At 38.4% G+C, this 10311-nt stretch overlaps 1 protein-coding gene and 1 pseudogene across 5 annotated transcripts in view; both read right to left on the reverse strand.

Moving 5' to 3' along the window:
* LOC5566166 (leucine-rich repeat-containing protein 58) overlaps positions 1-5981 on the reverse strand; it is a 40297-nt gene extending 34316 nt beyond the window's left edge. Inside the window, exon 1 of one of the 5 annotated variants that reach the window (XM_021854597.1) lies at positions 5919-5981. The gene's annotated coding sequence lies outside the window, so the exon portion shown is untranslated. The other 4 variants (XM_021854596.1, XM_001650495.2, XM_021854594.1 and 1 more) reach the window with 4 other exon arrangements.
* Positions 5982-9176: 3195 nt separating this feature from the next.
* On the reverse strand, positions 9177-10064 carry LOC5571698 (annotated as a pseudogene).
* Positions 10065-10311: the final 247 nt, after the last annotated feature.

The raw sequence follows: 10311 nt of genomic DNA on the forward strand, positions 1-10311 counted from the left end.
AAAGTATGTTAGAAATATTCTGTGGATACCTTCAGAAACGATATTAGTAATTACTTCTAATTGAGAATCATAATAAGAATCTCAACAATTTGAGTCAATATTTGTAGTGGCTTCGCGGACCCCCCGAGAATGCTTCACGGCCCCCTAGGGGTCCGCGGACCACCGGTTGAGAAACCCTGATTTAGTCCCTTGCAAAATTCTACCAGTTTTTTCTGTCTAGATATCTTTAGTAAGCCCTGAACATATTTTTTAAACAAATTGATTCTGATAACTTTCACGGGGTTTTGCCTTTAATAACTTCCAAAAGCCCTTTCAAAAATCTTTTTTTTTTTTCCTGGATATCCTTGATGAGATGTAACCTGCGACTACTCAAAATGTTTGTTCAAAGAAACCTATGAGAGTTCTCCTAAAAACTTTCTCCATTTCCAATCTGAAATTGTAACAGAATTAACTCCGAACCAAAAATTTTATTGAGAACATCTTCAGACGATGCTGGGATATTCCAAGAAATTACTCTAAGGATTTTTCAGGGAATTTGCCTTGAATAGTTTCATAAGATTATCCAATCAATTTCTCAAGAAATGCTGATCTGGCTTCTTTAAGGAAGTTTTCGGAATTTTTCAGATAATTGGAATTTCTTTTGAAAATTTTTCTGTAGGTATTTCTCCAAATATTCCTCTTCTGATTATTCTAGGAATTACTCCTGGTATCACATAAAACAGATTTCATAACAATTCCTGCAAAAAATTCCTTAGGACCAGATCCTATTCTAGGCACTTTTGATTCACTTCGGATTACTCTGTAATGTTTCTATGAATATATCTAAAAACACTAACAAAAAATAATCTGCAGAACGCCAAGGATATTTCTTAAGATATTACTTCGCAAATTCCTTTTTTAAATTCTTTGATATAATCCTGCTGTTTATTTGACAAGTTTTTTTTTTCTGAATGGACATTTGGAGTTCTCTGTGAAATTGATTACTATATTCTATACAAAATTCTTGGCTAAAATTATGGAGGAATCTTTTAAATTATGATCAACGGAAATTTAAGGAGAGGTTTAAAAGTTTCTAAAGAAATCCGAAGAGAAGTTTTTATCCAGCTTTTTACCCTGACCTGATTCAAAATTTTCTGACCCCCGTATGACATTTCTTGCCTACACTATACAATTTATGGTTAGATCTAAGCAGTTCTTGAATGATGAAAAACTGGTGACAAACTAATTCGGGTTTGATTATTTTTTATTCTTTTTCAAACAAAAATTATTACTTACTGATCAATAAACAATAAACAATTATGTATTCAGATTTTCAAGGAAAATAAAAAGAAGGCAGCATTCTAAGGGAATTATCTACAATGCATACTACATTCCAATGCATCCAATGTTTTGAACTGAATGCGCCTGTCGGAGGCCTTTGCGGAATGTAGTCACCTTTTTTTTCAAAGTAGACGGGGTTGGTAGTCTAATGGCTATCGCTTCTGCTTCTCAAGCAGGAGGTCGTGGGTTCAATCCCAGGCCCGTCCCTTTCTCATCTTTGTAACGTTCTACCTAATAGCTATCTTTCTCTATCTCTCTGCGCCGTTGTGTCGCAAATATTATCGGTTCTATCTATCGCTAGAACTGAATAAATCGACTTAACCGCTTACCACAGTGGTATCCATACGGTCGGATACCCCCATCCATCACTAACAAAACACTCCTACTTCCAAGGTAGCTGTGGGAAATGCAGGAGATTCTCCGGTTTTCTAGTAACAACGACTATCTAATTAACATTCCTTCCTATCCCCGATGGGCATAAGGACGTGGCCGGCATCAATCTAGAAATATCAAGGATAGTGTAATTGCACATTGAAGATGGTAAAAAGCTAAAAATACCCAAGCTCCCATCTAAGTGGTTCTCTGTGCAAATACCACTATCCTGATTGATCACGGAGTAGCAACTACGAAGTGTATGTTCCATCAGTTGATCGTTGATCGTGTAGTTACCTTTTTTTTTTTTCAAAGTAAACCTATCCATCTGCTAAATCTTACCGTAGAGCTTCATTCCTTAATACCAAACTATTCATCTCGCTAATATTTACGGACTACTGATTCTGACTAAAAATAAGACCAATAGATACATTAATTATCGTCCTTTTTTTTCTCAGAAGTACTACCTTGTAAACAGCTTGAATCTAGCACTAAACGCCGTTGTTCACAAATTGGAGGTACCAAATAGAAGGAAGTATTAACGATCAACGCTCCGTCATCGTAATCATCGTCATCATCGAAACTTCAAAAGCAGTTTTTCTGTTGAAAACTGAAAATTATTCGATGAAAATGTTTTCACTGTGTTGCAGTTGTAGAATTGAATACAGTGAACACATTTTCCAGTCAATTTTCTTGATTTTGAACGAAAAAACTGCTTTTGAAAATTCCGAAATTGATGACGGATCCTGCCCCCTTAAAAAAGTTCTGTGATAGAAGGCCTCAAGTAGCTTACTTATGAGAAATTTGAGGAATGACGAAAATTAATATCTTGATCAAATAGACTCCATTGATATTGGCAGCAAGGGAAATTAGTCGAAAATGTGTGGGTTTATACAAAGTTATAAATCGTCTAAAAAAAATTAGAAGTCACGCTGAAAACTTCGTATTTCTACTAAAAAAGGGGAAATTACAAATATTTCTAAATTTCGGTGCATTTTTCTTGCGATACTAAGACCTAGATGTGAATCATGAAACCGTCCATAGTACCGAAGAATTTTGAATTATGGTGCCTAAAATGATAAGTAATATTATTAGTCATGCTACGATAATAAAAATAAAAGATTTCGAATACAAAGGGATCCTGCCCACAAGTTAGTGAAAATATTTGACATTTCAATCAATAAACTAGAATTACAGGCTACTAAGATATTGCCATTATCTACAGGCAAGAAACGTCAGAAGCGAATCACTCCTCGTTGTTTTATGGCTAGCATAAAAAGCTGGATATGAATCTCTGTAAGATTTTCGGTAATCTGAAAGTAATTTTTCATTTTTTGGAGTGCTAATTGGTATTATTTCTGGAAAAATCCAACAAAATACGGCAGGAAAAAAAACATTTCTAATAGGTTTCTCAAAGTTATTTATTGAGGAAATTTTAAGATATATTTAATTAAAATTCAATTCAAGAGAAAATATTAGAAGGAGATAAATTGTTAAAAAAATTTAATCTATCGTTAATGGAATACATAGAAAAATACTTCAGGGAATTCAGGGAAAAAACTTGAGAAATCTTTTTAATAGTTCACGGAGTAATCTTAGCTAAAATTCTAGTATAAAATTCATCACTAGTGTTTTTAAAGTTTTACATTTGATTACAAAACTAAAAACAAATCCAGGATAAATAAATTTTTAAAGGAATCTCGAAACATTTTCTGGTATAATTTCTGACGGTTTTCTTGAAGGAATGCTCCGGAAAACTATTCTAGGGATGATTGCAGAAATTCGGGAGTGTACTTTTAGAACAAATGTATGAACTCATTAGAATCCATACTAATCGAATTTAAGAAATGTTTCCAATTCATAATTTTCCAAGCCGTTAATGGACATTTTACTCAGACAAGTTGGTAAAGGGTGGTTTAAGGTGAAGATGAATCGAAGCCAAACCTCAAATTACCAAGACCATTTGAGTTGATCACCTCGGCTCTATCACAAATGAGGGCAAAACTTCCTCATCTTTGAGCATTAAAAGAAAAACATACAATGTTTTACCAAAAACAAATCCTTTGGAAAACAAAACATCCCTTTAACGATCAACGCTCCGTCATCGTAATCATCGTCATCATCAAAACTTCAAAGGCAGTTTTTCGGTTCAAAACTAAACATTTTTCGATAAAAATGTGTTCACTGCGATACGGTTGGAGAACAGAATACAGTGAATACATTTTCCTGTAAGTTTTCTTGGTTCTGAAAGAAAAAACTGCTTTTGAAAATCAAATGAAATCAATGACGGATCCTGCCCCCTTAAGCTGAAAACTTACAATACAATGTTTTTGGTAAAACATTATATGTTTTTTCTGTTAATGCTCAAAGATGAGGAAGTTTTGTCCCATTTGTGATAGAGCCGAGGTACTCTACTCAAACGGTCTTGTCCCTGCTCCAAACATAGTATAAAAAATAAAATATGACACTATAATTTGAAAAGAATACACCAGCATGACCATGACGTTATGCCAAATTATATCATTGAATTGTTCTGAATAAATCAAACTCAAACATAAACCAAATAAAGAGTAACGTATGATCACGAATGGTGATTTATGATTGACAAAGACACATATGTACTGCTCACCTGGCCACCATTGAAACGAAGCTTTGGCAAGTCGAAAGAAATAACATTATCCAGATAGATCACCAAACTCATTATAACTACTATCACAATCAAACTGAAATATCACACAGCATCGGAACGGAATCACTGCGTGTAATTGTGCTCCATAAACCAGTACGGATCTTCATCCTCACTACCACTGAGCAACTGCTTCAGTGATTTCCCCTTCAGTCTCACGTACTCCTGGTACCACTTGTTTATAATGCTGGCCTGGCGTTCCTCAAAATAGCTGATGGCATCATTGACGAAAATATCATTTTCGAGTACGAACTGCGCGGACAAAGCCTGGCGCGCCAACTGATCGGCGATTTCGTTGCCCTCGATCTGAACGTGGCCCGGAATCCACTGAATGGTAGTCCGGGTCTGTTTGGCGTGCTCGAGAATTTCGTTGGCCACGGTGTTCCGGAGGCGGGCGGTTTTGCTCTTCTTGAGGAAACTGCATGCCGGTTGGCTATCGGTGAGAAGAACAGCCCTTTGGATGCCCCGGTCGTGGATATGTTGCATTGCAACCTTGATGGCAAGCGTTTCGGCAGTCATGATGCTTGTGTCCAGCTTAAGCTGCATCATAAGACGGATTCCGTTGGTCTCGTCATATACTCCGATCCCACAACGGCCATCCGGTGACTTGGAAGCATCAGTGAATATCCTGGGACGATCGTGGTACTCATTGCACAGTAAATACTCTACAAGGTGTCGACAGATGTCCGGGTCGATGCTATCCTTGCTCACGGTGAGCAGATCCATAGAGGGGCAGATCTGCACTTCGGTCAGTAGATCGTGAACCCGAATATGCTTTGCAATTGCTTCGAAGATGTATCGATTCTCGAGGAACATTCTCTGCACCAAGGACAACCGGTCAAGGTCAACTTTGAAACTGTAGTTCCCCAGCTCCTGAAGTTGCGTGTAGATGTAGCTGTTGGTTCTACAATGGTGTGCAATCTCCCGGGCTGCAACCACCTCCCTGAGGGCACTCAGCTGCTCCTTGCGGGCACTATCTTCCCGCTGTTGCCGAAAAGCGGCCACTGTTGGTCCAGCATCAAAGTTGTGATAATAAATCGCCCGTGGCCGTTTGCATAGATTACAACAGTACTCGCTCCAGCGACTAACCAGTTTCTTATACAAGGCATTCCAGATTTCATACGTGGTGTACATGACGAAGTTGATGCACGATAGAACTTCGAACTTTACATAACCCGACACCTGAATGACTGCAACGCAATAGATACGAAACTTGCCTCACAGCATTCTTACTTGAAAATCCGTACTTTTCGTAGACAATGTCACCGAACCGCGGGATGCAGAAACCTATGTTTCAATCCGAAACTGTTCACAAATTTCCCCCACAAGGCTTTTCGTAATACAACACAACACTTTCCCTTACTTTTCCAAATTGCGATCAAAACTTTTAAGGCTTCCCGTCGAAACAGCAAACACTACCGTTTCGTTCTCAATGCCATCCGAGAGTGGTGTTGATCGAATGAGAAAATAATGTGTCAATACCTACGAATGCAAAGCGGTTTGCAGGCTGCAAGATGCACTAAATATGTGGATAAAATACCTGTGACGCAGATGCAGAAACGGCAGCTGCATCAAAATCAGCGAGTGGAAAGTTTGTAAACATTGAACGAAGCAGCGCGATTTTTCACGAAAACAGTGACGCGCAAGACGTCAGAATCTGATACAGTTGCACCCACCTAGTGGGTAAGGGAGTGCACAGTGGTTTGATCCTATGGATCAATGCACGAGTTCATTATTTGACGTTTTAGCGGTGCCATGTTTTTTATGTGCCCATCCCGGATAAAAACGTATCATTCAGTGAATGGAATAAACCATTAATGTACAATATAACGTATTGGATACAATACAGCGTATTGTAATTGAATGTCGAAGCAATATTATTCATGTTTGGATATACAATTCAAAAACAATATAATATGTTGTAACAGAACATTGTATTGTTTTTAATTGGTTTTATACCTTATACAATTTTGGTCAAATTCCTATTTTCGCGTAAAACAACTGTTGCTTTTTTCTATGTAGCTTTGCTGAAAGAAATAAACAAAACAAGTTCAAAAAGCAAGAAATGTTGGGTGGAAAATATTCAAAAAGTCAAAATAAGTAGTTTTTTAGAAGTCACTTGACATTAGCTGACATGCAACCATGATACAGTTTGTTGAATTGTTTTTGTATTGTACAACAATACACGAATTGCTTATCAAGACAATACATGAACAATATATCATATTGTGTTTTCAAAATATTTGTATGAGAAAATATCTATATTTGTATTGTTACGATACTTAACCACCCATACATTATATTGCAAAAATCTCATATACCATACAGTGAACTGTTGAAAACAATATATTGTACTGTAATTGTATTGTCATTTCACAAAATACTGTATTGTATTTCCAATATATTGAATGATACTGTTTCAATACGTTATATTGTTTTTGTATTGTATTTTTTATCCGGGATGGCAACGAGTGAATTCGGCAACGCTCAAACGTCAAATTAGTGAACACGTGCATTGGTCCATAGGACGTGATCCTAATGAGCCTCTGTACGTGCCATAAATTCTTTTGTTCTCATGACTTTCACTGTGCGCCGTGTGTTGGTGCTGTCTCGCTCTCTCTCACGGGCAACTTGAAAACAGAGCGCACAGTAAAAGTCAAACGTTTTATAGCATGCATAGGCTCATAAGACAACCTGAGATGATCTTCACGCTAATATGAAAGTACTTATTAATGGGTAAAATATACTGTTAAGCGATTAAAAATGGGGTGGGTAATGTCTGTTACATTACCACGGGGTTGACGTAGAACTACTATGGACACAACTTCGATCAATTCTGGGTCAGACTCTTACAACAGTGCGGTAGCTTTTTGCAGGTGATAGGATGTTTGTTGATAGATGATAGGTGCTGTGATTGTGAGTATTCAATAAGGGAGATCTGTCATTTGGTTTGGAAGCTTTTTCAGAGTTTCGTATTTCAAATTTCAGTTTCAGCAAATAGATGTTTTCGAAAAACTGATTACGCCTTCATCATTGTTTGGTCGTTGTGAAGTTTCTCAGTTGACAACTTCAATAATAATCAACCCTACCAAAGACACGGTCTACTATAAGGGTTTATTCACAAATGTCACAACGCAAAAAATTGCCACTTTCGACACCCACCCTACCCCCTCGTAACGCTTTTTGTATGAAAATATTACAAATTTTGTATGAACTGTAACAGCACGAGGACACCCACCCACCCTCTTTAGCGTTATGAAATTTGTGAATGGGCCCTAAGATATACAAAACTACCACATCTCCTTTCCTTCAACAGAAAATGCAGATTTTTCGCAACATCAAATCATAGCTCCTCAGGCAAACATATTAATGAAATCTTAATTGGGTCCTAAAATGTTTAATGAAATCTTGTTTTTATTTAATGACACGAAAGAGCATGTTACTGCAACTATTTTAGCAATTTTTCCCGCTCAAATAACGGCTACATCATATTTAAACTTTAATTTAAAAATTGGGTCCATAAATGAACCTTGACATTTTTGATCATGTTTGACGTACGCTTAATCGACAAAAACACCACAGGGCATTTAGTTTTAACACTGGGGTTGTTCCTATCTGACATTTTGGAAGGTACACGGAAAGCAAAATACACCCGAAATATGAGTTTAAGCTAAGGAGTTTGACAAAATCTAAAAAAATGTTTTTTGAACTTAAACAAAAGAAAAACATTGAAAAATTGAGTAAACATGTGTTGTTAGCCTAAACTTAAGCGTTTGGCATTAAAATTGGGACAGGCCTTTAGGACCCTATTTTAATAGAATTGTGCACATTTATAAAGCTTGTAGGAACCCTTCAGTAAAACAGTTGAGCATCATATGCGTTGCTGCGACCTTTTTGTAAAAGGATGGTACACAAATTATGTCACGCTAAATTTCAACTTTTTCGACCCCCTCCCCCCCCCCTAGGGGAACGACACTAATCAATTTCGTTTTAATTTTCGTGCAATACGACCCTATTTCATTTGATTTTCCGAGTTATCCCCAGATTAAATCCATTTTATCAGATTTTGCACATTTTATCGACTTTCAAGGTTTCCAATAATTTTGAGTTTTCTGCTGAGTAATTTTCACAGTAAATTGATAATAATCGACAAAATCCGAAATTATCCTAAAAATCTCATTTAATGAGCTTTATCCGATTGAAAATTGAAATCTTTGCTTTGTCTGTGTTGGTGTCTTCGCATCAGTCATGAAAATTGACATTTCTTCCCCCACGATGGTAAACAAGTGCCAGTGGCCGCTGCAGTCACTGCTTAGCACGAAAACCCTTTGTTGGTATGCTAGCCTTGCAATAAGCAAAACATCGCCGATTTAGATCAAAACTTTTATCCTAGTCCTGGTGACCACAACCTTCTGGTAGATCCGGACTTCAAGTTGTTGTATGAAAAGGGTACAAGACCCTTTTAAGAAGCTTCTCCCGTAGAGAAAAGTTCCACAGCAAATCAAAATTTGAAAGCACATTTCTGTTATTGTTAGGGTACATTCACACATTTCATAACACCAAAATATACCATTTTAGACACCCAACCACCCCTTCGTAACGTTATTTTATATGAATATTCCGATGAATATTCCACGAATTTTGTGTGACCTGTAACATTTCTAGTACTCTCACCCACCCCCTTCAGCGTTATGAAATTTGTGAACAGGCCCTTATAGGAATTTATATCATGTGGAAGAGAATTCAGAACCAAGGATTTTTTCTACTAGCAACTTGTTCCGCTAACCTTAGCGGCAAGCGTCTAGAACAACTCTCAAAAAATCATCATTGATAAGGAAACATATTCGGAGTATGCTTGAGACTCTTGTTTGAAAGCTATATTTTTTCGATGGCACATCCATTCAGTTATAACTATAGCTAAGCGGGGGCGGGAACTGATCTTCCACGGCCTGCTGTTGCGTTTGTCGTTCAGGAAGCTGAGGTACTGGGTCAGGCGGAGGACGGCAATCAACGTAACGACGTACTCCTTGACATCTTCCTTGCGGAGGGATTTCACCTGCTTGGACACGGTGCGGTAGTCGCGGCGGGCAACTTTGTTGGAGAGGCGTCCTATGGTGATCTTCCTTAACCGAGGTGAGAGCATTATCATCTTCATCGTCGCCTTCCCAGCGAAGTAGTAGTCCAGTAGACGCTCGGCCAGCTAAGCGGTGGGAGGCCAGTACTTCGTTGGCTTTCTTCCAGGAGGGCTCTTTCAGGGAGGTGGCCTTCTGCTGGGAGGCCTGTTGTAGTTCGCATACCTTCTCGGTGTAGCTTTCGATCGTGCCGAGGACCTTGGACTTTGAATGGTTGTAGATCTCCTGCGGTTGTTCCTTGATGATCGGTGTACCCACGTCAAGGTGGTCGATGCCCTTGGCCAGGGTTTGTTCGACCAGCTGGAGCAGGCGGTCGAACTAGTGCACCAGCGGGGCGGAGATGCTGGCATGGGGGACCACATCCTCGGCCGTTCCGAAGGCCCAGCTCGGAAGGGGATTGTAGTCTTTCACGGGTCCGTAGAAATTTTGCGTTTGCTGCCAAGTAATGTCCGCATTTTGAGCATACGGTCCCACGATTCCCGATGTGGCAACAGGCCCGACTGATCGTCGCCGGTCGAGCAGGATTCTCCGTTTTCCTGTAATTTAGCAGACATGGTTCTTGTTAATGATTATTCTATTTCGATTCTCACAAAAACTCACTTCACACAATCAGTTGGACCTTATCAATTGGTAGTCACTTTGCGGAGTCCGGCAATCGAATTTTCTCCAACAGAAATGCCGATCACAAATGTGGAACAAAACAAACGCCAAAATGGAAAAATTTGACATTCGAGTTTCAGGGATGTCCATCGATTTTTGTCGATTCGATGAATTATTACAGATTTTATCGGATTTTTTCAG

This window comes from Aedes aegypti, chromosome 3, assembly GCF_002204515.2.
Source record: "Aedes aegypti strain LVP_AGWG chromosome 3, AaegL5.0 Primary Assembly, whole genome shotgun sequence".
In the NCBI taxonomy this organism is placed as follows: domain Eukaryota; kingdom Metazoa; phylum Arthropoda; class Insecta; order Diptera; family Culicidae; genus Aedes; species Aedes aegypti.